The following is a 26,039-nucleotide window of genomic DNA, read 5'->3' on the forward strand; positions in this document are numbered from 1 at the left end:
CTGTACTAGTTTGCACTCCCACCAACAGTGTAAGAGGGTTCCCTTTTCTCCACACACTCTCCAGAATTTATTGCTTGTAGACTTTTGGATCGCAGCCATTCTGACTGGTGTGAAATGGTACCTCATTGTGGTTTTGATTTGCATTTCTCTGATAATGAGTGATGTTGAGCATCTTTTCATGTGTTTGTTAGCCATCCATATGTCTTCTTTGGAGAAATGTCTATTTAGTTCTTTGGCCCATTTTTTGATTGGGTCACTCATTTTTCTGGAATTGAGCTGCATAAGTTGCTTGTATATTTTTGAGATTAATTGTTTGTCAGTTGCTTCGTTTGCTATTATTTTCTCCCATTCCGAAGGCTGTCTTTTCACCTTGCTTATAGTTTCCTTTGGTGTGCAGAAGCCTTTAATTTTAATTAGATCCCATTTGTTTATTTTTGCTTTTATTTCCAGTATTCTGGGAGGTGGATCATAGAGGATCCAGCTGTGATTTTTGTCACAGAGTGTTTTGCCTATGTTCTCCTCCAGGAGTTTTATAGTTTCTGGTCTTATGTTTAGATCTTTAATCCATTTTGAGTTTATTTTTGTGAATGGTGTTAGAAAGTGTTCTGGTTTCATTCTTTTTACAAGTGGTTGACCAGTTTTCCCAGCACCACTTGTTAAAGAGGTTGTCTTTAATCCATTGTATATTCTTGCCTCCTTTGTCAAAGATAAGGTGTCCATAGGTGTGTGGATTTATCTCTGGGCTTTCTATTCTGTTCCATTGATCTATATTTCTGTCTTTGTGCCAGTACTATTCTGTCTTGATGACTGTGGCTTTGTAATAGAGCCTGAAGTCAGGCAGGTTGATTCCTCCAGTTCCATTCTTCTTTCTCAAGATTGTTTTGGCTATTCGAGGTTTTTTGTATTTCCAGACAAATTGTGAAATTATTTGTTCTAGCTCTGTGAAAAATACCGCTGGTAGCTTGATAGGGATTGCATTTAATCTATAGATTGCTTTGGGTAGTATACTCATTTTCACTATATTGATTCTTCCAATCCATGAATATGGTATATTTCTCCATCTATTAGTGTCCTCTTTGATTTCTTTCACCAGTGTTTTATAGTTTTCTATATATAGGTCTTTAGTTTCTTTAGGTAGATATATTCCCAAGTATTTTATTCTTTTCATTGCAATGGTGAATGGAATTGTTTCCTTGATTTCTTTTTCTACTTTCTCATTATTAGTGTATAGGAATGCAAAGGATTTCTGTGTGTTGATTTTATATCCCACAACTTTACTATATTCATTGATTAGCTCTAGTAATTTTCTGGTGGAGTCTTTAGGGTTTTCTATGTAGAGGATCATGTCATCTGCAAACAGTGAGAGTTTTACTTTTTCTTTTCCAATTTAGAGTCCTTTTATTTCTTTTTCTGCTCTGATTGCTGTGGCCAAAACTTCCAGAACAATGTTGAATAGTAGCAGTGAAAGTGGGCACCCTTGTCTTGTTCCTGACTTTAGGGGAAATGCTTTCAATTTTTCACCATTGAGGATAATGTTTGCTGTGGGTTTGTCATATATAGCTTTTATTATGTTGAGGTATGTTCCTTCTATTCTTGCTTTCTGGAGAGTTTTTATCATAAATGGATGTTGAAATTTGTCAAAGGCTTTCTCTGCATCTATTGAGATAATCATATGGCTTTTATTTTTCAATTTGTTAATGTGGTGAATTACATTGATTGATTTGCAGATATTGAAGAATCCTTGCATCCCTGGGATAAAGCCCACTTGGTCATGGTGTATGATCTGTTTAATGTGTTGTTGGATTCTGATTGCTATAATTTTGTTAAGGATTTTTGCATCTATGGTCATCAGTGATATTGGCCTGTAGTTTTCTTTTTTGGTGGCATCTTTGTCAGGTTTTGGTATTAGGGTGATGATGGCCTCATAGAATGAATTTGGAAGTTTACCTTCCTCTGAAATTTTCTGGAAGAGTTTGAGTAGGATAGGTGTTAGCTCTTCTTTAAATTTTTGGTAGAATTCAGCTGTGAAGCTGTCTGGACCTGGGCTTTTGTTTTCTGGAAGATTTCTGATTACAGTTTCAATTTCCATGCTTTTGATGGGTCTGTTAAGATTTTCTATTTCTTCCTGGTTCAGTTTTGGAAAGTTGTACTTTTCTAAGAATTTGTCCATTTCTTCCACGTTGTCCATTTTATTGGCATATAATTGCTGATAGTAGTCTCTTATGATCCTTTGTATTTCTGTGTTGTCTGTTGTGATCTCTCCATTTTCATTTCTAATTTTATTGATTTGATTTTTCTCCCTTTGTTTCTTGATGAGTCTGGCTAATGGTTTGTCAATTTTATTTATCCTTTCAAAGAACCACCTTTTGGCTTTGTTGATTTTTGCTCTGGTCTCTTTTGTTTCTTTTGCATTTATTTCTGCCCTAATTTTTAAGATTTCTTTCCTTCTACTAACCCTGGGGTTCTCCATTTCTTCCTTTTCTAGTTGCTCTAGGTGTAGAGTTAGGTTATTTATTTGACTTTTTTCTTGTTTCTTGAGGTATGCCTGTATTGCTATGAACTTCCCCCTTAGCACTGCTTTTATAGTGTCCCACAGATTTTGGGTTGTTGTGTTTTCATTTTCATTCGTTTCTATGCATATTTTGATTTCTTTTTTGATTTCTTCTGTGATTTGTTGGTTATTCAGAAGCGTGTTGTTCAGCCTCCATATGTTGGAATTTTTAATAGTTTTTCTCCTGTAATTGAGATCTAATCTTACTGCATTGTGGTCAGAAAAGATGCTTGGAATGATTTCAATTTTTTTGAATTTATCAAAGCTAGATTTATGGCCCAGGATGTGATCTATCCTGGAGAAGGTTCCATGAGCACTTGAGAAAAAGGTGAAATTCATTGTTTTGGGGTGAAATGTCCTATAGATATCAATTAGGTCTAACTGGTCTATTGTATCATTTAAAGTTTGTGTTTCTTTGTTAATTTTCTGTTTAGTTGATCTGTCCATAGGTGTGAGTGGGGTATTAAAGTCTCCCACTATTATTGTGTTATTGTTAATTTCCCCTTTCATACTTGTTAGCATTTGTCTTACATATTGCAGTGCTCCTATGTTGGGGGCATGAAGGTGAAGGTGAAGGTGAATTTGCTCAGTCATGTCTGACTCTTTGCCACCCGTGGACTGTAGTCCACCAAGCTCCTCTGTCCATGGGATTCTCCAAGCAAGAATACTGGAGTGGGTTGCCATTTCCTTCTCCAGGGGATCTTCCTGACCCAGGGATCGAACCCAGCTCTCCCATATTGCAGGCAGACGCTTTAACCTCTGCACCACCAGGGAAGCCCCTATATTTATAATTGTTATATCTTCTTCTTGGATTGATTCTTTGATCATTATGTAATGGCCTTCTTTGTCTCTTTTCACAGCCTTTGTTTTAAAGTCTATTTTATCTGATATGAGTATTGCTACTCCTGCTTTCTTTTGTTCTCTATTTGCATGGAATATCTTTTTCCAGCCCTTCACTTTCAGTCTGTATGTGTCCGTTGTTTTGAGGTGGGTCTCTTGTAGACAACATATATATGGGTCTTGTTTTTGTATCCATTCAGCCAGTCTTTGTCTTTTGGTTGGGGCATTCAATCCATTTATGTTTACGGTAATTATTGATAAGTATGATCCCATTGCCATTTACTTTATTGTTTTGGGTTCGGGTTTATACACCCTTTTTGTGTTTCCTGTCTAGAGACTATCCTTTAGCGTTTGTTGGAGAGCTGGTTTGGTGGTGCTGAATTCTCTCAGCTTTTGCTTGTCTATAAAGCTTTTGATTTCTCCTTCATATTTGAATGAGATCCTTGCTGGGTACAGTAATCTGGACTGTAGGTTATTTTCTTCATCACTTTAAGTATGTCTTGCCATTCCCTCCTGGCCTGAAGAGTTTCTATTGAAAGATCAGCTGTTATCCTTATCGGATACCCTTGTGTGTTATTTGTTGTTTTTCCCTTGCTGCTTTTAATATTTGTTCTTTGTGTTTGATCTTTGTTAATTTGACTAATATGTGTCTTGGGGTGTTTTGCCTTGGGTTTATCCTGTTTGGGACTCTCTGGGTTTCTTGGACTTGGGTGATTATTTCCTTCCCCATTTTAGGGAAGTTTTCAACTATTATCTCCTCAAGTATTTTCTCATGGTCTTTCTGTCTTCTTCTTCTGGGACTCCTATAATTTGAATGTTGGAGCGTTTTATATTGTCCTGGAGGTCTCTGAGATTGTCCTCATTTCTTTTAATTCGTTTTTCTTTTTTCCTCTCTGATTCATTTATTTCTACCATTCTATCATCTATTTCACTAATCCTATCTTCTGCCTCTATTATTCTACTATTTGTTGCCTCCAGAGTGTTTGTGATCTCATTTATTGCATTATTCATTATATATTGACTCTTTTTTATTTCTTCTAGATGACCTTCATTTTTTGAATGTTGCGTTTTCAGCCAGCCTTTCACTCTCCTCTTTCACCTTCATCAAGGGGCTTTTTAGTTCCTGTTTGCTTTCTACCATTAGGGTAGTGTCATCTGCATATCTGAGGTTGGTGACATTTCTCCTGGCAATCATGATTCCAGTTTGTGCTTCATTCAGCCTGGCATTTCACATGATGTTACATAACTTATTTAAGTTTATATTGTATATGTTAACTTCTCTTCATATAAGTTAAATAAGCAGGGTGGCAATATAGAGCCTTGACTACTCCTTTCTCAATTTTGAACCAGTCTGTTGTTCTTTGTCCAGTTCCAGCTGCTGTTTCTTGACCTGCCTACAGGTCTCTCAGGAGGCAGGTTAGGTGGTCTGTTATTCCCATTTCTTTAAGAATTTTCCAAAAATAATTTCTATTTATGTAGGCTATATATCTTTTTCTCATTTAATTGCTCTGGTTAGGAATTCCAGTACCATGTTGAATAGAAGTGGTGAGAGTGGGCACCCTTGTCTTGGCCTGATCTTAGGGGAAAAGCTTTTAGCTTTTCGCTGTTGAGTATGATATTAGCTAGTTTTGATGCAGATGGCAGATTAGAAGAATGTGCTGTCATCTTCTCCTGTGAAAACAACAAAATCGCAACTAGCTGGTGAACCGTGGGCAGGATTATGTTGCAACCCACCAAAAAAAGATACCCTATGTCTAGGGACAAAGGAGAAGCCACAATAAGATGGTAGGAGGGCTGCAATTACATTAAAATCAAACCCCATACCTGCCAGAGACTCTCAGAGGGGACAGATAAAAAACTTGTGCTCACCAGTACCCAGGGAAAAGGATCAGTGACCCCCACAAGAGACTGAACCAGACCTGCCTCTGAATGTGTGAGGGTTTGCCACAGAGGCATGGGTCATCAGTGGCCTGCTGCAGGGATGGGCACTGGCAGCAGTAGTCTTGGGATGAGTGGAGTGGTGGCATAAGTCCTCTTGGAAGAGGTCACCATTAGCCCTACCATAGAGCCAATGAGTGAGTGACCCACAAACTGGAGAACAATTATAGCAAAGAAGTTCTTGCATGGTTGTGAAGGTTCTAGGCCCCACATTAGACTTCCCAAACTAGGGCAAAGGGACTGGGAATCCCATTTTGAAGGTCAGTGGGATTTGGTTACAGAACTTTAAACAGGATTGGGGAAAACAGAGACTTTTGGAGGACACAAACAAAACTTTGTGTGCACCAGGACCCAGGGGAAAGAGGAACGACGAAAGTCCATATAGTTAAGCTATAGTTTTTCCAGTAGTCATGTATGAATGAGAGAGTTGGACCATGAAGACAGCTGAGCACAGAAAAATAGATGCTTTCAAGCTGTGGTGCTGGAGAAGACTCTTGAGAGTCCCTTGGACAACAAAGAGATCAAACCAGCAATCCTTAAAGGAAATCAACCCTGAATATTCATTGGAAAGGCTGATGCTATAGCTGAAACTCCAATACTTTGGCTATCTGATGCGAAAAGCTGACTCATTGGAAAAGACCCTGGTGCTTGGGTCTCCTGATCAAAGTCAGGAGAAGGGGATGACAGAGGATGTGATGGTTGGATGGCATCATTGACTCAATGGACATGAGCTTGAGTAAACTCTGGGAGCTAGTGAAGGACAGGGAAGCCTGCCGTGCTGCAGTCTCTGGGGTCACAAAGAGTCAGACAGAACTGAGTGGTTGAACAATAACAGCAACAAAGTTATTAGCTATGGGCTTATCATAGCTAATTATTATTAGCTTTTATTATTATTATACCTTTATTATTATTTACCTAATAATATACCTTAAAAGGCCTAATTAGGCCTTTATTATTATTATACCTAATCTGTTGAGAGTTTATCATGAAAGGATGATGAATTTTGGCAAATGCCTTTTCTACATCTGAGATGATCATATGATTTTCCTCCTTGAATCTGTTAAAGTGGTGTATCAGCATTATTGATTTATATATGTTGACTCTCAGGGTTAAATTCCACTTGATCATCACCATATAATCCTTTTACTATGCTATTGAATTCATAGTCCTAATATTTCACTGAGGATTTTTACATCTATGTTTTTCAGAGATATTGTACTGTTATTTTCTACTTCTCCTTTCTTTTTTTGATGTCAGGGTAATGTTGGCCTTCTAAAATAAGTTTAGAAGTATTCCTTTGCCTTCAATTTTTTGCAAGAATTTGAGAATGACTGGAATTAATTCTTTAAATGTTTGGTAGAATTCACTAATGAAACCATCTCATCTTAAGCTTTTCTATTTGGGAAGTTTTTAAAATTACTAATTCAACCTTCGTGCTTGTTACTGGTTTGTTCAAACTTTTAATTTCTTCATGATTCAGTCTAGGCCTTGAACTGACAGAATCAATTTTACTTTTCCTAAGAAAGTGAAAGTCGCTCAGTTGCTCATGACTGTTCGTGACCCCATGGACTATACAGTCCATGGAATTCTTTAGGCCAGAATACTGGAGTGTGTAGCCTTTCCCTTCTCCAGGGGATCTTCCCAACCCAGGAATCGAACCAGGATCTCCTGCATTGCAGGTGGATTTTTTACCAACTGAGCTATCGGGGAATGTTGAAGTTTGTTTGCTTTCTCACAGTCTTGCAGAGTTGGGCCAGCTTTATGCATATACACACAAGCTTTCTGCCAATGCTTGTACTTGCCACCTCAGGGGCACACACAGGATGCTGGTTGCAAGACAGAAGACTGTGTGGGTGAGGTGTGGAGAGTGTTGGCAATAAATCTCTTTGGGCCAGTTGGGGGGATCTGCTGGTAAGGCCTCTTCAGAGGTTTGTGGGTGATCCTCTAACAGAGCCTACGAAACAGAAGAATTCACATCTCTTTGGTGCATTTCAAGCACTGCCTACTGTGTTCCCAGCCTCTCCCCACTCTTAGCTGTGTAACTGCCCTCATATTCCGGATAGGGTCAGAAAGAAGTGGGCCTCCTTGGGAGTGTCCTGCACAGCTTGGGGAGAAACTGGTCACTCATTCACCTGCTCTCACTTGCTGCTGTGAAAGAAATTCCAGCCCTAGGAGGTCTCTTTTGCCTCTGAGATGTGCTACACTGAGGAAAGACTGGCACAAATAATGTAAAACTGCTTTTTTGGTTCTCTTTAGTGTGTCCAGTCTTGGATTTGCTTTTTGCTCCAAGGATGTGCTAGAACTTCTTCACTGGACTCCTGGACTTCCACAAAGATATCCTCACTTGTGCATGTTGTCAAAACTACTGTTCTTTGAAGGGAGGATGGTAGAAAACTCCTATTCCACCATTTTGTTGCTGTTACCCCTGTGCAGGATTCAATGCACATGGCAGACCTGACAAGTAGTTCCTGAACCATAGACTCCTCGAAGCTGACAGTCCTCCAGCGCCCGCAAGAACACATTCATGGTGATCTTACACTCCACCACCCGGAATTCATCCCAGGTCTGAGCCAGGTCCAGCAGACTCTGTTGGACTAGTCAAAGCAGGATGACACGGTCCAGTGAAGGGGTCACCAATTCCAGCGCCCTATTGTCGTGGGTCCAGAAGACTATGTTCTTAGTGCCCACCTCGGTGAATTGGAGGTCAGACCCATAGCCAGAGGACCTGTTCGCAGCCCTTCTTTTGTGCCTCTTGCTGCACGAACACGGCGGGCGCTTAATTTTCCCTCAGCTTGCAGTCGCCCACCCCACCTACCCAGGCTCAGATGAAGGATGGATCCTCCAGGAGGGAGATAGGGCTCAAGGCATATCCAGGGAAGATTGCAGACACGTAGCGAGGGCTCCCACGCCCTCAGGAACCCAGTCCTTGTCTTTCACCAGCCGGCGGATGCACTCCAACAACCCAGCTTTGTCAAAACTGCAGGCGGAGGCGCAGAGCTGAACACAGCATGAGTTCCATGTTGAGCCAAGGTCGGAAGAGGCCTACGCCCTGGTCCTCCGCCTTTGAATGCCTTCAGGTCTTCGAAGAGCTGCAGGGAGTAGTGGAGAGCTGAGCGGGCGGAGAGCAGAGTGAGGTTTTGCAAGGGCTGGATTTGGGGCTGACTCCAGCCCTTCTCCCTGTTCCGTCCCACCATCAGCATGTGATCGGTGAACGCCTTCCTGAACAGCAGGGGCTGGCTGGGGTCAGGCTTTTTTTGAGGCTCCTATGTCATTTCCAGCAGCCCGTCAGCAGCCTTGAAGCTGGATGAGGCATACCGTCTGGGACCACACAGAAGCCAAAGAACAGGGAGAAAATTTGGGGTCCAAATCTCTCTCCCTTCATCCGCTCTAAAGCCTCGTGCTCCTTTCTGAGGGGGCCCCTCCTCCTCCGAATATGATGTATGAAACTACATCATCACTTCATCTTGGATAAAGGGTAAGAATGAATCATGAATTTACTAAAATTGCTTTAAAATCTATTCTTCCATCACCATTAACATAGTTTAATGGTTTAAGATAATTTTCCTGCCACGAGAACCTAGAGACGGTTTCTACGTAAATTTTTCTCTACAAGTGGTGCTTTTATCAATCCAAACTCATTTAGGTAAATGACTAAACAAGAAACAACCTTACTTGTCACATTGAAAACTTAAAATATTTATATACATTGTCTTCATTCAAAGTGTGCTTACAGGCATTAACATGTAGAATAGAAATTTCACTAATGCCTTTGCTTTCCTTAAAATCGTAGAACGGATATCAGTGCAATACCCATTGTGCTGCTGCTGCTGCTAAGTCGCTTCAGTCGTGTCCGACTCTCTGCGACCCCATAGACGGCAGCCCACCAGGCTCCCGCATCCCTGGGATTCTCCAGGCAAGAACACTGGAGTGGGTTGCCATTTCCTTCTCCAGTGCACGAAAGTGAAAAGTCAAAGTGAAGTCGCTCAGTCGTGTCCGACTCTTAGCGACCCCATGGACTGCAGCCTACCAGGCTCCTCTGCCTATGGGATTTTCCAGGCAAGAGTACTGGAGTAATACTCATTGTAATAAACGCTCATGTGCAAATTTTGTCAGAATGAAATTTACTTTCTTATTTTCTTAGTTATATTTGCTCCGATTGTTGAAATATAATTTTTAAGTGTAATTTTATGGCTGTCGAATCCCACATTTAAAAAATGAACTTGTATTTTGTATATATTTTTTCACTTCATTTTATGAGTAATTTTTTTTTTCTTAAAAATGCATGATGAATTTAAAACAAACTGGTCTTTCATTGTGGGCTCTTAAGTAGTAACAGATCTAAATAGCTAGAAGGTGTTTGAGGGCAGACAAATTGCATATTATTCAAATTTGCCCGATAGTGGGCCTTAGGCAATTATTCATTAAACGAATGAATTTTTAATCCCCAATCCTGGGCCCAGGGCTTTAATGACATCTCTACTCCAATTTCTCAATGATTAGACTTGTGAGACAGAAGTTTATCAAACACCAGGATCTGTGCCAAGCACCTCACTCTCCACCTGCTTTTCACTCTCTCTTCTTCCTCTCAGAGAGGGGGCGTGCTCAATACCACGACCCATTTGTTGGTCGAGGCCGACGCCTTTCACTGCGGAGTCGCAGCCAAGCCACGCCCCCATGCCGGCCTAGAAGGGGCGTACCTATTGTTCCTCCAGAAGATCCAGGCCAAGTAATCTTGTGAGAAGCCGATCCCCGTGAATGGGAGCTGTTCCGCAGACCCTCAGAGCCGGCGCACGTCGCGCCTCGCCCCCTCGGCCCGCAGGCTCTGAGCGAGCTTGCGGACGCGCCCGCTCTCACCGGTCAGAGCCTGGGTCCGGCTATCCTGGACCTGGCAGGCTGAGGCTGGGCGGCTGAGGTACCAGGGGCGGAGCCCGAGCCTCTTCAGAGAAAAGCTTGTCTGCAACTTGAGCCAAGAAAGTGAAGATGGCCACCGAATCATGCCCCGAGTGCGACCAACAGGTGGACGCCGGGAGCCGGGCACGCGGGCCAGCGGGGCGGGTGCGCGCGGGCAGCGGCCGTTGCCTGTGGCCGTTGGCTGTGGAGAGGCCGCCTCGCCGGGGTCCCGGCGGCCGAGCGAGGGGGCCAGCCCTCGGGCTCTGTGGCCACCGCGGGAGCCCCGAACCGGCCCGGCCGAGCCGAGGGGTTGCCGCGGAAGCGCCCGGAGCCGCGGCCCGGCCGGGGTCCACCTGGCGGCGGTCAGACGGGCGAGTGTCGTGCCCTGGGGCTGGGCGTGAGAGGGGGCGTGAGTTTATCCTGAGCAGACGGGGCGACCTGTCCGGAGCCTCCTCGAGTCGCCTGGCCGGCTCCGGTGACAGCGGCAGGAGTGTGGGGCAGCGGCCCAAGTGGACGAGAACCGTGCCTCAGCCCCCTCCCGCCCCGACGAGAGTGCCTGATGTGCGAACTCCCAAGTCAGGGCTCCTGGCTCCCAAATCCCCCTCCTGCCACTCAGGGTTGCTTTGTTCCCATTTCAGATGTGGACCGTGGACCCCCCAAACTGCCCCCCCCCGCCACCTAGGCGGATGCTTAAATGTGACAGTAAGGCCTGCAAGTGTAATGATGCTTTCCTCTTAGACTTAAGTAATTGATGATCTATATGCTTTTAAATAATTTGCATAACATCAATAGTCATTAATTTGGTCTCGTTTTTAGTAGAACAGTTTAAAATAGTAAGTCCCCATTAAAGTCCTATTTTTCTGAGTTTTCTCCTCTTATAATGTTGCATATTCTTCTAACTTTTTAAGAGGTGAATTTGCCTTATGTGGTTTCTTGAACTTTCGATATCTGCTTTCTAAATTAAATTCATTAGGTCATGCAGTGGCTTTATGACTGTTGTTGATCTGGGGTTCAGACTGACATTTAAACTTGAAAGCTCTCAGCTATGACAGTAAACACTGCATGTAGTGAGAACAGCATCAGAATTGTGGTAAGGATCCTCACAGCATTCCTGAGGCTTTCTCTGCTTCCCTAAATGACAGCCCAGGTGTAAAGAAGAAGAAGAAAAAAAGCTCATGCCAGTGGTTGCAAGTTATCATGGCTTGGTAATTTCATGTTTCTTAGCCCATGAGCAAGGCCTTAACTACCAAGGTTTTCCAGAGAATGGAATGATTATACTGCATTTAGGGAAGCCCAAAGCTGTGGCTTCTCACCAGGAGCCTTCCAGTCCAGATGCCAACAAAGGGTCAGTTTTACTTTAAGCAGGATTGCTTAGTAACACTGCTGCCATTACATCTTTACTGGGTTGACAGGGTTAGAGTGATAGAAAGGTAACCAAAGGTATTTTTCCTCATGATACAGTTTTGTTTACCCCTTACTAATATGTCATACATAACCTAATGGAAAAAAATTTTTTTACTGACTCCTATATGTATAAAATTTGATTATTCTTAACTAGAAAAAGTAATTCATTTCAAGCTCTCTCAATTAAAACTGTAAGACATCTTTTATGCCAAAATGCAGACCTTAATATATGTTTCTTTTAAAATTACTTCTTGAAATGGCAATCCACTCCAGTATTCTTGCCTGGAGAATCCCATGGACGGAGAAGCCTAGTAGGTTACAGTCCATGGGGTCGCAAAGAGTCGGACAGACTGAGTGACTTCACCTTCACCTTCCTTTGAAGATAGTTTTCAAAGCAAAATGATCATCTAAAATTACTTCATTTTTTACTTTCCCTCTGAGCAAGAGAAATTTACTGCTTCTATTTCTCTCAGCAGTGCTTTATTGTTTTCAATGTATAGATTTTGTACATATTTGTTAAGTTTATCATTGTGAATTTAATTTTTTGGATGCCACTATAAGTGGAATTGTTTTAAATTTTTCATTTTATCAATGTTCATTAATTATATATAGAAATAAAACTTATTTTTTATTGAAAAATATAAAATTCACCATATAAACCATTTTAAAGTATATATATATATATATATATATATACTTCAGTGGCATAATATATTCACAATATGGTATAACCATCACCACCATCTAGTTCTAGAATATTTTCATCACTTCACAATGAGACCCTGTTTTCAGTTAAGCACTCACTTCCTGATTCATGCTCCCTCTAGTCCCTAGTAACCACGAATTTGCTTTCTGTTTCTGTAGATTTGCCTATTATTGATATTTCATATAAATGGAGTCATGCAATGTGTCCTTTGTTATCTGACTTCTTTCATTTAGTTTATCCATATTGTACTATATATCAGTACTTTGTTCTTTTTTTATGGCCAAATGTCATTCCATTGTGTGGATATATCACATTTTGTTAATCCACTCGGCAGTTGATGGACATTTTGGTGGTTTCCACCTTTTGCTTATTGTGAATAGTGCTGCTGTTAATATTCATGTCCAATTGTGGGTGTGTTTAATATATTCTTTTCAGGACATTACTACTCAATTTTTGTTTTTTGACTGTACCGCGTGGCTTATAGGATCTCAATTCCCCAACCAGGGATTGAACCTGGACCATGGCAGTGAAAGTGCTAAATCCTAACCAGTAGCCTAACAGGGAACTCCCACAAGTTTTGTTTTAACATCTGTTTTCATTTATTATATTCCCATGAATGAAGCAGCATGATCATACTGTAATTCTGCATTTAACTTATTGAGGAACTGTCAAACTGTCATTCACAGGAGTTGTTGCATTTTATATTCCCACCAACATCATATGAAAGTTCTAGTTTTCCCACATGCTCACTCATACTTGTTATTTTTCATTTTTTAAAAGAATTAGTGTAGTTTGACACCAAAAAAAAAAAAAGAGAGAAAATTGTCATGTTCAAAAAGCTTTAAGCTGCAGTGTTGGCTCTTTACAACCATAACCAAATCCAACAATGGAGAAAAATGGATACTATGATATCGTCCTAGTTCTGGATGTTCCCCTGAAATGTAATTTCCTAGAGCTTGTTATTAATTTAATGAATATTTATTACATACTTGCTTTGTGTCAGAGACTGTTCTAGTTCAGGAAATAAAAACAGTGAATAAAAGAGACAAATAGTCCTTTTTCCTTGGGGAGGTGGGATTAGAATAGTCATCCTAGTACATGTGAAATGGGATGTCATTGTGGTTTTGATTTGCATTTCCCTAATAATTAAGGACATTGAACATCTTTTCATGTGTTTCTTGGTCATTTATATTTGTTCCTTGGAGAAATATCTATTCAGGTTCATTGCCCATTTTAAAAAAAATTAATTTTATTTATTTTTGGCTGCACAGGCTTTTTTTTTAGTTGCAGCAAATAGGGACTACTCTTTAGAAGTGGTGCTCAGGCTGCTCTTGAGATGGCTTCTTGTGGGGCACAAGCTCTAGGGTGTGGGAGCTTCAGTAGCTGTAGTACGTGGGTTCAGTAGTCATGATTCCCAGGCTCTGGAGCACAGGCTCAATAGTAGTGGCACACAGGCTTAGTTGCTTTGCAGCATGTAGGCTTTTTCTGGATCAGGGATTCAACTTGTGTCTCCTGCATTGGCAGGCAGATTCTTTACCACTGAGCCACCAGGGAAGCCCTCATTGCCCATTTTTAATTGACTTGTCAATTGGGTTGTTTATTTGAGTTCTAAGTGGTTTTGTATATTCTCGATACTAGACCCTTCAGTTCAGTTCAGGTCAGTTGCTCAGTCATGTCTGACTCTTTGCAATCTCATGGACTGTAGCACGCCAGGCTTCCCTGTCCATCACCAACTCCTGGAGCTTGCTCAAACTCTTGTCTATCGAGTCAGTGATGCCATCCAACCATTTCATCCTCTGTTGTCCCCTTCTCCTCCCGCCTTCTATCTTTCCCAGCATCAGGGTCTTTTCCAAAGAGTCAATTCTTCGCATCAGGTGGCCAGAATATTGGAGTCTCAGTTTCAACATCAGTCCTTCCAATGAACACTCAGGACTGATTTCCTTTAGGATGGACTAGTTGGGTCTCCTTGTAGTCCAAGGGACTCTCAAGTCTCCTCCAACACCACAGTTCAAAAGCATAAATTCTTCGGTGCTCAGCTTTCTTTATGGTCCAACTCTCACATGACTACTAGAAAAACCATAGCTATGACTAGACAGATCTTTGTTGGCAAAGTAATGTCTCTGCTTTTTAATATGCTGTCTAGGTTGGTCATAGCTTTTCTTTCAAGGAACAAGTGTCTTTGAATTTCATGGTTGCAGTCACCATCTGCTGTGAATTTAGAGCCCAAGAAAATAAAGTCTGTCTCTGTTTCCATTGTTTTCACATCTATTTCCCATGAAGTGATCGGACCCAATGCCATGATCTTCATGTTTTGATTGTTGAGTTTTAAGCGAGCTTTTTTACTCTCCTCTTTCACTTTCATCAAGAGGCTGTTTAGTTCCTCTTCACTTTCTGCCATAAGGGTGGTGTCATCTGCATATCTGAGGTTATTGATATTTCTCCCAGCAATCTTGATTCGAGCTTGTGCTTCATCCAGCCCAGCATTTTGTATGATGTACTCTGCATATAAGCTAAATAGGCAGGGTGACAATATAGAGACTTACCGTACTCCTTTCATAATTTGGAACCAGTCTGTTCCATGTCTGGTTCTAACTGTTGCTTCTTGACCTGCACACAGGTTTATCAGGAAACAGGTAAGGTGATCTGGTATTGCCATCTCTTTAAGAATTTTCCACAGTTTGTTGTGATCCACACAGTCAGTCTTTAGCATAGCAGTAGATGTTTTTCTGAATTCTCTTGCTTTTTCTATGATCCAACTGGTGTTGGCAATTTGATCTCTGGTTCCTCTGACTTTTCTAAATTCAGCTTGAACATCTGGAATTTCTTGGTTCATGTACTGTTGAAGCCTCACTTGGAGAATTTTGAGCGTTACTTTGCTAGCATGTGAGATGAGTGCCTTATCAGACATATAATTTGCAAATACTTGCAAAAACTCATTATGTGGGTTGTCTTTTTACTCTCTTGATGGTACCCTTTGATGCACAAAAGTTTTTCATTTTGATGTAGTCCAATATGTGTATTTTTTCTTTCATTGCTTGTGTTTTTTGGTGCCAGAACCAAGAAACTATTGTCTGACCCAACATTATAAAGATTTAGCCTTTCTCTCATCTAAGAGTTTTATAGTTTTTGTTGTTATATGTATGTCCTTGATTCATTTTGAGTTAATTTTTGTATATGGTGTGAGGTAAGAGTTCAGCTTAATTCTGTTATATGTGCATATTTCACTGTTCTGGCACCTTTAGTTGAGACTAGTTTTTCTTCATTGTGTGGTCTTGGCACCATTGTTGAAAGTCAGTTGATGACAGATTAATGGGTTTATTTCTGGACTCTCAATTCCATTGAATTGCTGTTCTTATTGCCAGTGTTACACTCTTTAGTTTTTCTTGTCTTACTGATACACTGGATTCTCTTAAGACTTTAAAAAATTGAAATATAGTTGATTTACAATGTTGTGTTAATTTCAGGTATACAGCAAAGTGATTCAGGTGTATGTGTGTGTATATTTATATATCTTTTTTCAGATTTTCCCATTATAGGTTATTGCAAAATATTGAATATAGTTCCTGTGCTATACAGTAGCTCCTTGTTTTTTATTTTATATATAGTTACGTGTATCTGTTAATCACAAACTTCTAATTTTCTCCCTTCCCTTTTTCGTATCTATCAGTTTATTTTCTATGTCTGTGAGTTCGTTTCTGTTTTGTAAATAAGTTCATCTTGTATCATTTTTTTAAGATTCCACGTATAAGTGGCATCATATAGTATTTGTCTTTCTCTGTCTGATTTACTCTACTTCATATGATAATTTTTAGGCCCATCCGTGTTGCTGATAATAGCATTATTCTATTCAATTTTAGAAGGAGTAATACCACATCTTTATCTGTTCATCTATTAATGGACACTTAGGTTGCTTCCATGTCTTCACTATTGTAAATAGCACAGCTATAAACATAGGGGTACACGTATCTTTTCAAATTACAGTGTTGTTTGGATATGTATGCCCAGGAATGGGATTGCTGGATCATATGGTAACTACAGATTTTGAGGAGCCTCCACACTGTTTTCCATTATGTTTATGTTCCCACCGAAATTGTAAGAGGGTTCACTTTTCTCCACATCCTCTCCAGCATTTATTGTTTGTAGATTTTTTGATGATGGCCATTCTAACTGGTGTGAGGTGTTACCTCACTGTAGTTTTGATTTGCATTTCTCTAACACTTAGCAATGCTGAGCATCTTTTCAGGTGCCTATTGGCTATCTGTGCCGGGGTCCAGCCCCGGTGGATCCAGGGAATTCGAAACGGGGACAGAGTCAGAGTCTGGGAAAGGACTATTTAATTAGAAATATAAAGAGAGATTAGGAAAGAATAGTATAGTAGGAAAAATCAGTGGAGAAAAGAGGCTGAATAACTTGGTTTACGTGGAGAACTAATAAAACCTCAAGACAAGAGATTTGCACCATCTACGTTAGGCCACTGGCGCCCATTTGAATAGCAGAGGGTGCCCCACCTTGGGCTTCCTCTCTCATGGGTCTTAGAAGCCAGGGCAAGTAAGTAGACTTGGTGAGCCTCCACGCTCCAGATGGGAATTCAGCCTGAAAAGGAGAGGGAGGGAGAGGGAGAAGGAGAGACGGGGGGAGCCAGATTTCCAAGAAACCAGTTTGAGAAGCTGGTCTGAGAAACTGGTACATCCTTTATTGTTCGGGAAAGCCTTTTATACTTTTGGTTGTACATAGAGATCAATGGATAATACAAAGTTATGCAGCATCAGCAGTCCTGACTCTTATCGAGACCAGGCTTTCTCTCTGCATACCTAGCTGTATACACAAGTCTTAGGTGATTTACATCATCTTCTGGCCAGAGGGCCAATTAACATTTTATGGCCTTTTTCTGATAAGGGTCCATCAACCAGAGAACTTATTTGCCTTAATAGTGTTGTTCTTCCAAAAGTCTGGTGCCACTCTCAGAAAGCACTAAATAAAGTTACATTCTTACATAGCAAGGACACAACAATTTATAGCAAGGAAAGAGGAGTACGGTGATTTATAACAAAGAGAAAATTCATTAATTCAAAAGTCTAGTGTTGCTAACATCAAAACTACTATATTCCTATTTCTGCATCCTGTTTGCATTGATTAATATCCTCTCAGGTGCCTAAAAGATAAAGGATATGGAGGCCTGGCAGCAAACATTAACTCAACAATGTAACCTTTCATCAAACTAATTCTTAGCTCTAAAAGGCTCTATATCTTTAAGATGTTTTAAGCTTCATGCCTCTCAAGGTTGGGGGGCTGTAAACAATCACAAGTTGTAAAAGTCTCCAACTGTCAGGCAAGTTAGAGAGCCACAGAGGAATTTGAGCTGAAACATTCCTTTCATATGCAGGAGACCAGTTGGAGCTCTAAGTTAACTTTTTCCAGAGAAAGGTGGTCGGGGATAGCTCCCTGTAATGTCAGAAGAGTATAGTATAGCAGACAGTAAACAGACAGATTTTGGTTTCGGGGTAGATGCTCAGGCAGAGGACCCCTTGAGACCTGACTCACCTTGCCCGTCAGGTCTCTCCGCATGGCCTTGTCATGGGTGGGATCTCCCGTGCTGGCTCCCAGCACATCTGTATATCTTCTGTGGAGAAATATGTTTAGGTCTTCTGCCCATTTATTTGGAGAAGGTGATGACAGCCCACTCCAGTACTCTTGCCTGAAAAATCCCATGGATGGAAGAGTCTAGTAGGCTGCAGTCCATGGGGTTGCAAAGAGTAGGACACAACTGAGCGACTTCACCTTCACTTTTCACTTTCATGCATTGGAGAAGGAAATGGCAACCCACTCCAAAAATCCAGGGGACAGGGGAGCCTGGTGGGCTGACGTCTATGGGGTTGCACAGAGTCAGACATGACTGAAGTGACTTAGCAGCAGCAGCAGCCCATTTATTAATTGAATTGTTTGTTTTTTTGATATTGAGCTGTAGGAGCTGTTTATGTATTCTGGAAATTAAGCCCTTGTCAGTCACATTATTTGCAAATATTTTCTCCCATTCCATAGGTTGTCTTTTCATTTTGTTTACAGTTTTCTGTGCAAAAGCTTATATATTTGATTAGGTCCATTTGTTTACTTTTGCTTTTATTTCTATTGCCTTGGAAGACTGATCTAAGAAATGTCAGAGAATATTTTGCATATGTTCTCTTCTAGGAATTTTATGGTGTCATGTCTTATATTTAAGTCTTTAAGCCATTTTGAGTTTGTGTTTGTGAGGGAGTGTTCTAACTTCATTGATTTACATGTGACTGTCCCGCTTTACCAACCCTAGTTGCTGAAGAGACTGACGTTTCTCCATTGTATATTCTTGTCTTCTTTTTCTAGAAATAATTTTTAAAGACTTTTTAAAAATTGAGGTGTAATTAAGGGGGGATGGGAAATATAGGGGTAGGATTTTAAGAACTACAAGCTGTCATGTATAAATAAGCTAAAAGGATATATTGTATAATGGGATATAGACAGTATTTTATAACTACTGTAAATGGAGTATAACCTTTAAAAATTTTGTATCACTATTTTATTATATACATGTAGCATATAACATTATATACCAACTATAATTCAGTTTTAGAAATTAAGGTGTAATAGTGTATAATATACATAATAATGATTACATGTTGTTTAGTTGCTAGGTCGTGTCCAACTTTTTTGTGACCCTATGGACTGTAGCCTGCCAGGCTCCTCTGTTCATGGGATTTCCAAGGCAAAAAGACTTGAGTGGGTAGCCATTTCCTTCTCCAGGGAATCTTCTTGACCCAGGGATTGAACACCTGTCTCCTGCATTGGCAGGCAGATTCTTTACCACTGAGCCACCAAGAAGTCCTATATATTACAAACATAATTATAAATTTAATATATAATTATGGAGAAAATAATTGCAAATGATATGACCGACAAAGGCTTAATTTCCAAAAAATATAAACAGCTTATCTGACTCAAGAACAAAAAAAGAAGCAACCTGATGAAAAATGGGGAGAAGACCTAAGTAGGTATTTTTCTAAGGAAGACATACAGATGGCCAATAGGCACATGAAAAAATACTCATAATCGCTAATTACTAGAGAGATGCAAATCAAAACTGTAATGAGGTACCACCTCACTTTGATCAGAATGGCCATCATTTAAAAGTCTGGGGTGTGCTCAAAGTAGGGGGCCCGAAGAAATGGCTCCTTTGTTTACAACACACCCAACAGGAATCTGGGTTCACTGTAACAAGAGGCACAAAATTTGTGGCCTTCTATGAATAAGTATCCAACACATGTCCCCCTGTACTTCCATGTGGCTGCTGGGCAGGACCAATGGGACAGGGCTCAATATTTGAAGGAAAGCTAAAATATTTAGTAGGTGAGTTTGCCACCTAGAGTCTATTTGGTCCATACATGTGTAGGCCATGAGCGATCTTACAGACATAAAAGCTTTGCACCTCTCTGTTTATGGAAAAAGAAAGAAAAAAAGATAGATTCTATATGCCATTCTGGAAAAGACAAAACTATGGAGACAAAAAGATCAGTGCCAGGAGTTTGAGGGGAGTGAAAGGGAGATGAATACATATATACAGAAGTTTCTATGAGCAGTGAAAATACTTTGAATGACATTATAATGATGGTTATATGTCATCAAACTTTTGTCCAAATCCATAGAATGTGGAATACTATTTGTTTCATTAAAGGGAAACCTAAAGGTGAATTGTGGACTTTGACTTTGGTGCTATGTGTCAATATAGTTTATCCTTGTTTTTATTTTTAAGGGTGCTGCTCTGTTGATATTGGTTATGCATGTGAGGAGAGGGGTGATATGGGGAATTTACCTTCCTGTCACTTTTGTTGTAAACCTAAAACTTCTTTTTAAAAGTCTCAAAAAAGTTAACACTCAGGATAGAAGTTTCTGGCAAAACTTTTGTTTCACTTTTATAAATATATGCATATTATATATGTGTATGTGTTTGTTGGATTGTGATTTTTTAAAAACAGCAAAAAAGTTTCTAGGCCACTGTAGTTAAATTATACTGGCAAATAAAAGCACAAATTAACCTAAAAAAAAAGTCTACAAGTAATAAATGTAAGAGAGGGTGTGAAGAAAAGGGAACACTATTGTTTGGAATGTAAAGTGGTGCAGCCACTGTGGAAAACGGTGTAGAGGTTCCTCAAAAACTAAAAACAGAATTACCATATGATCCAGCAATCCCACTCTTGGGAATATAGCCAGATAAAATTATAATTTGAGAAGATACCTGAACCCCTATGTTTATAGTAGCACTATAAACATGGAAGCACCCTAAGTATCCATCAACAGATGAATGGATAAAGAAGATGTGGTGTATCTGTACCATGGAATATTACTCATTCTATAAAAGTATGACATTTGCTGCAACATGGATGGATCTAGGGATTATCATACTAAGTGAAGTAAGTCAGAGAAATACAAATGCCATATGATGTCACTTGTATGTGGAATCTAAAATACAACACAGATGAACATATCTGTGAAACAGAAACAGATTCACAGACATAGAGAACAGACTTATAGTTGCCAACAGGAGTTGTATAGGAGAAGGATTGGGAGTTTGGAATTAGCAGATGCAAACTGGTGTATATATAATGGATAAACAAGGTCTGCCTATGTAGCACAGGGAGCTATATTCAATATCCTGTGATAAACCATAATAGAAAACAATATGAAAAATAATATATATGTATAACTGAATTACTTTGCTGTACAGCAGAAATTAACATTCTGAATCGACTATAATAAATATTTTAAAAATTGATGTAATGTTATATTAGTTATATGTATTAGTAATAGCACTGGGTTAGTTTCTGGTGTATGATATAATGATTTGATATTTGTATATATTTTGAAATGAACACACAGTAAGACTTTATTTATAGCAGTTTTAGGTTCAACCAAGTTGAGAAGACAGTACAGAGATTTCTTATATACCCTTTGCCCTCCCACATTCATAGCCTCCTTCATGATCACATCTTCTACTAGACTGGTAAATTTGTTAAAATTAATGACTACATTGACACATCATTGCCACCTGAAGTCCAGAGTTTACGTTATGGTTCACTCTTGGTGTTGTACATTCTGTGTGTGAATAAATATATAATGACATGTACCTCCATTAAATATATAATAAATATATAATGACATGTACCAACATTACTGTGGAAAATTCTGAAAGAGATGGGAATACCACACCACCTGACTTGCCTCTTGAGAAACCTATATGCAGGTCAGGAAGCAACAGTTAGAACTGGACATGGAAAAACAGACTGGTTCCAAATAGGAAAAGGAGTATGTCAAGGCTGTATATTGTCACCCTGCTTATTTAACTTCTATGCAGAGTACAGAATGAGAAACACTGGGCTGGAAGAAGCACAAGCTGGAATCAAGATTGCCAGGAGAAATATCAATAACCTCAGATATGCAGATGACACCACCCTTATGGCAGAAAGTGAAGAGGAACTAAACAGCCGCTTGATGAAAGTGAAAGAGGAGAGTGAAAAAGTTGGCTTAAAGCTCAACATTCAGAAAATGAAGATCATGGCATCCGGTCCCATCACTTCATGGGAAATAGATGGGGAAACAGTGGAAACAGTGTCAGACTTTATTTTTCTGGGCTCCAAAATCACTGCAGATGGTGACTGCAGCCATGAAATTAAAAGACACTTCCTTGGAAGGAGAGTTATGACCACCCCAGATAGCATATTGAAAAGCAGAGACATTACTTTGCCAACAAAGGTCCATCTAGTCAAGGCTATGGTTTTTCTAGTGGTCATGTACGGATGTGACAGTTGGACTGTAAAGAAAGCTGAGCGCCGAAGAATTGATGCTTTTGAACTGTGGTGTTGGAGAAGACTCTTGAGAGTCCCTTGGACTGCAAGGAGGTCCAGCCAGTCCATCCTAAAGGAGATCAGTCCTGGGTGTTCATTGGAAAGACTGATGCTAAAGCTGAAACTCCAATACTTTGGCCACCTCATGTGAAGAGTTGACTCACTGGAAAAGATCCTGATGTTGGGAGGGATTGGGGGCAGGAGGAGAAGAGGATGACAGAGGATGAGATGGCTGGATGACATCACCGACTCGATGGACATGAGTTTGGGTAGACTCTGGGACAGGGAGGCCTGGCGTGCTGCAATTCATGGGGTCACAAAGAGTTGGACACGACTGAGCGACTGAACTGAACTGAACTGAACCACCATTACAATATCACTGAATATTTTCACTGTCCTAAAAATCCTCTGTGCTTTGCCTGTTCATCCCTCCTTCCCTATGATCCCTGGGAACCACTGATGTGTTTACCATCTCCTTAGTTTTGCCTTTTCCAGAATGTCAGATAGTTGGAATCATACTGGGTGTAACCTTTCAGGTTGGCTTCTTTAACTTAGTAATATCTATTTAAGCTTCCTCCATGTCTTTTCAGGGCTGGATAGCTCTTTTTTTTTGTTTTTAAGAATAATATTCCATTTTCTGGAAGTTCCACAGTTTATCCATTTGCCTACTGAGGGACATCTTGGTTGTGTCCAAGTTTTGGCAACTATGAATTAAGCTGTTTTAAACATTGTGTTCAGGTTTCTGTGTGGATATAAGTTTTTATTGTTTCAGGTGAATATCAGGAAGCATAACTTCTGGACTGTAAGATAAGAGTGTGTTTAGATGTGTAAGAAATTGCCGAACTGTGGCTGTAGCATTTTGCATTCACACCAACAATGAATAAGTGTTCCCGTTGCTTTACATCCTTGTCAGCCTTTGGTGTTGTCAGTGTTCCAGATTCTGGCTATTCTAATAGATGTGTACTGAAGTCTTAGGAAACATTACTATGAAAAAAGCGAGACGAAATTCCAGCTGAGCTATTTAAAATCTTAAAAATGATCTGTTAAAGTGCTTCACTCAGTATGTCAGCAAATTTGGAAAACTCAGCAGTGGCCACAGGACTGGAAGAGATCAGTTTTCATTCCAGTCCCAAAGAAGGGCAATGCCAAAGAATGCTCAAACTACTGTACAATTGTGTTCACTTCACATGCTAGCAAGGTTATGCTCAGAATCCTTCCAGTTAGGTTTCAGCAGTACATGAACCAAGAACTTCCAAATGTACATGCTGGGCTTCAAAGAGGCAGAGAAACCAGAGATCAAATTGCCAACATTTGTTGGGTCATGGAGAAAGCAAGGGAGTTCCAAAAAACATCTACTTATGCTTCATTGACTATGCTAAAAACTTGGACCAAGTGAATCTCAACAAATTGTGGGAAATTCTTAGAGATTAGAGTACCAGATCACTAACCAGTGTCCTGAGAAACTGTATGTGGGTCAAGAAGCAACTGGACATGGAACAACTGACTGGTTCAAAATTGGGAAAGGAATACAATGAGGCTCTATATTATCACCCTGCTTATTTAACTTACATGCAGAGTACACAATGCAAAATGCTGAACTGGATGAATCACAAGCTGGAATCACGATCACTGGGAGAAATATGAACAGCCTCATATTTAGGTGATACTACTCTAATAGCAGAAAGTGAAGAACTAAAGAGCCTCTTGAGGGTGAAAGAGGAGGGTGAAAAAGCTGGATTAAAACTCAACATTCAAAAACTAAGATCATGTTATCCAGTCCCATCACTTCATGGCAAATAGATGGGGAAAAAGTGGAAACAGTGACAGATACCATGTTCTTGGGGTCCAAAATCACTGTGAATGGTGGCTGCAGCCATGAAAGTAAGAAACACTTGCTCCATGTGTAAAGTAGTCTCTTGGGTTGTTGGAAGAGGGTGTTTGCTATGACTAGTGTGTTCTCTTGGCAAAAGTCTGTTAGCCTTTTCCCTGCTTCATTTTGCACTCCAAGGCCAAACTTGCCTGTTACTCCAGGTCTCTTGATTGCCTACTTTTGCACTCCAGTCTCCTACAGTGTAAAGTAGATCTTCTTTTGGTGAACTTCCTGATGTTCAAGCTGGTTTTAGAAAAGGCAGAGGAACCAGAGATCGAATTGCCAACATCCGCTGGATCATGGAAAAAGCAAGAGAGTTCCAGAAAAACATCTATTTCTGCTTTATTGACTATGCCAAAGCCTTTGACTGTGTGGATCACTATAAACTGTGGAAAATTCTGAGAGAGATGGGAATACCAGACCACCTGACCTGCCTCTTGAGAAACCTATATGCAGGTCAGGAAGCAACAGTTAGAACTGGACATGGAACAACAGACTGGTTCCAAATAGGAAAAGGAGTCAATGTTGTATATTGCCACCCTGGCTATTTAACTTCTATGCAGAGTACATCATGACAAACGCTGGGCTGGAGGAAGCACAAGCTGGGATCAGGATTGCCGGGAGAAATATAAATAACCTCAGATATGCAGATGGCACCACCCTTATGGCAGAGAGTGAAGAGGAACTAAAAAACCTCTTGATGAAAGTGAAGAAGGAGAGTGAAAAAGTTGGCTTAAACTCAACATTCAGAAAATGAAGATCATGGCATCCGGTCCCATCACTTCATGGGAAATAGATGGGGAAACAGTGGAAACAGTGGCTGACTTTATTTTTTTGGGCTCCAAAATCACTGCAGATGGTGATTGCAGCCATAAAATTAAAAGATGCCTACTCCTTGGAAGAAAAGTTATGACCAACCTAGATAGTATATTCAAAAGCAGAGACATTACTTTGCCGACTAAGGTCCGTCTAGTCAAGGCTATGGTTTTTCCAGTGGTCATGTATGGATATGAGAGTTGGACTGTGAAGAAGGCTGAGCACCGAAGAATTGATGCTTTTGAAGTGTGGTGTTGGAGAAGACTCTTGAGAGTCCCTTGGACTGCAAGGAGATCCAACCAGTCCACTCTGAAGGAAATCAGCCCTGGGATTTCTTTAGAAGGAATGATGCTAAAGCTGAAACTCCAAAACTTTGGCCACCTCACACGAAGAGTTGACTCCTTGGAAAAGACTCTGATGCTGGGAGGGATTGGGGACAGGAGGAGAAGAGAATGACAGAGGATGAGATGTCTGGATGGCATCACTGACTCAATGGACATGAGTCTGAGTGAACTCCGGGAGTTGGTGATGGACAGGGAGGCCTGGTATGCTGGGATTCATGGGGTCGCAAAGAGTCAGACATGACTGAGCGACTGAACTGAACCGAACTGAACTAGAAGGTCTTGTAGGTCTTCACAGAACTGGTCAACTTCAGCTTCTTTAGCATCAGTGGTTGGGGCATAGACTTGAATTACTGTGATGTTGAGTGGTTTGCCTTGGAAACAAACAGATCATTCTGTTGTTTTTGAGACTGCACCCAAGTACTACATTCTGGACTCTTTTTTTTGCTTATGAGGGCTACTGCATTTCTTATATGGGATTCTTGCACAGTAGTAGATATAATGGTCATCTGAACTAAATTCACTCATTCCCATCCATTTTAGTTCATTGATAGGTCCTAAGATGTTAATGTTCTATCTTGCCTTCTCCTGCTTCACCACGTCCAATTTTCCTTGATTCATGGAGCTAACATTTCAGGTTCCTATGCAATATTGTTTTTTACAGCATCAGACTTTACTTTCACCACCAGATACATCCATAGCTAAGTGTCTTTTCTGCTTTTGCCCAGCCACTTCATTCTTTCTGAGCTGTTAGTAATTGCCCTCTGCTCTTCCTCAGTAGCTTGTTGGATACCTTCCAACCTGTGGGGCTCAT

At 40.4% G+C, this 26,039-nt stretch overlaps 1 pseudogene; it reads right to left on the reverse strand.

Moving 5' to 3' along the window:
• On the reverse strand, positions 8,189 to 10,005 carry LOC102182529 (annotated as a pseudogene).

The sequence above is a fragment of the Capra hircus genome, chromosome 18, assembly GCF_001704415.2.
Source record: "Capra hircus breed San Clemente chromosome 18, ASM170441v1, whole genome shotgun sequence".
In the NCBI taxonomy this organism is placed as follows: Eukaryota; Metazoa; Chordata; class Mammalia; order Artiodactyla; family Bovidae; genus Capra; species Capra hircus.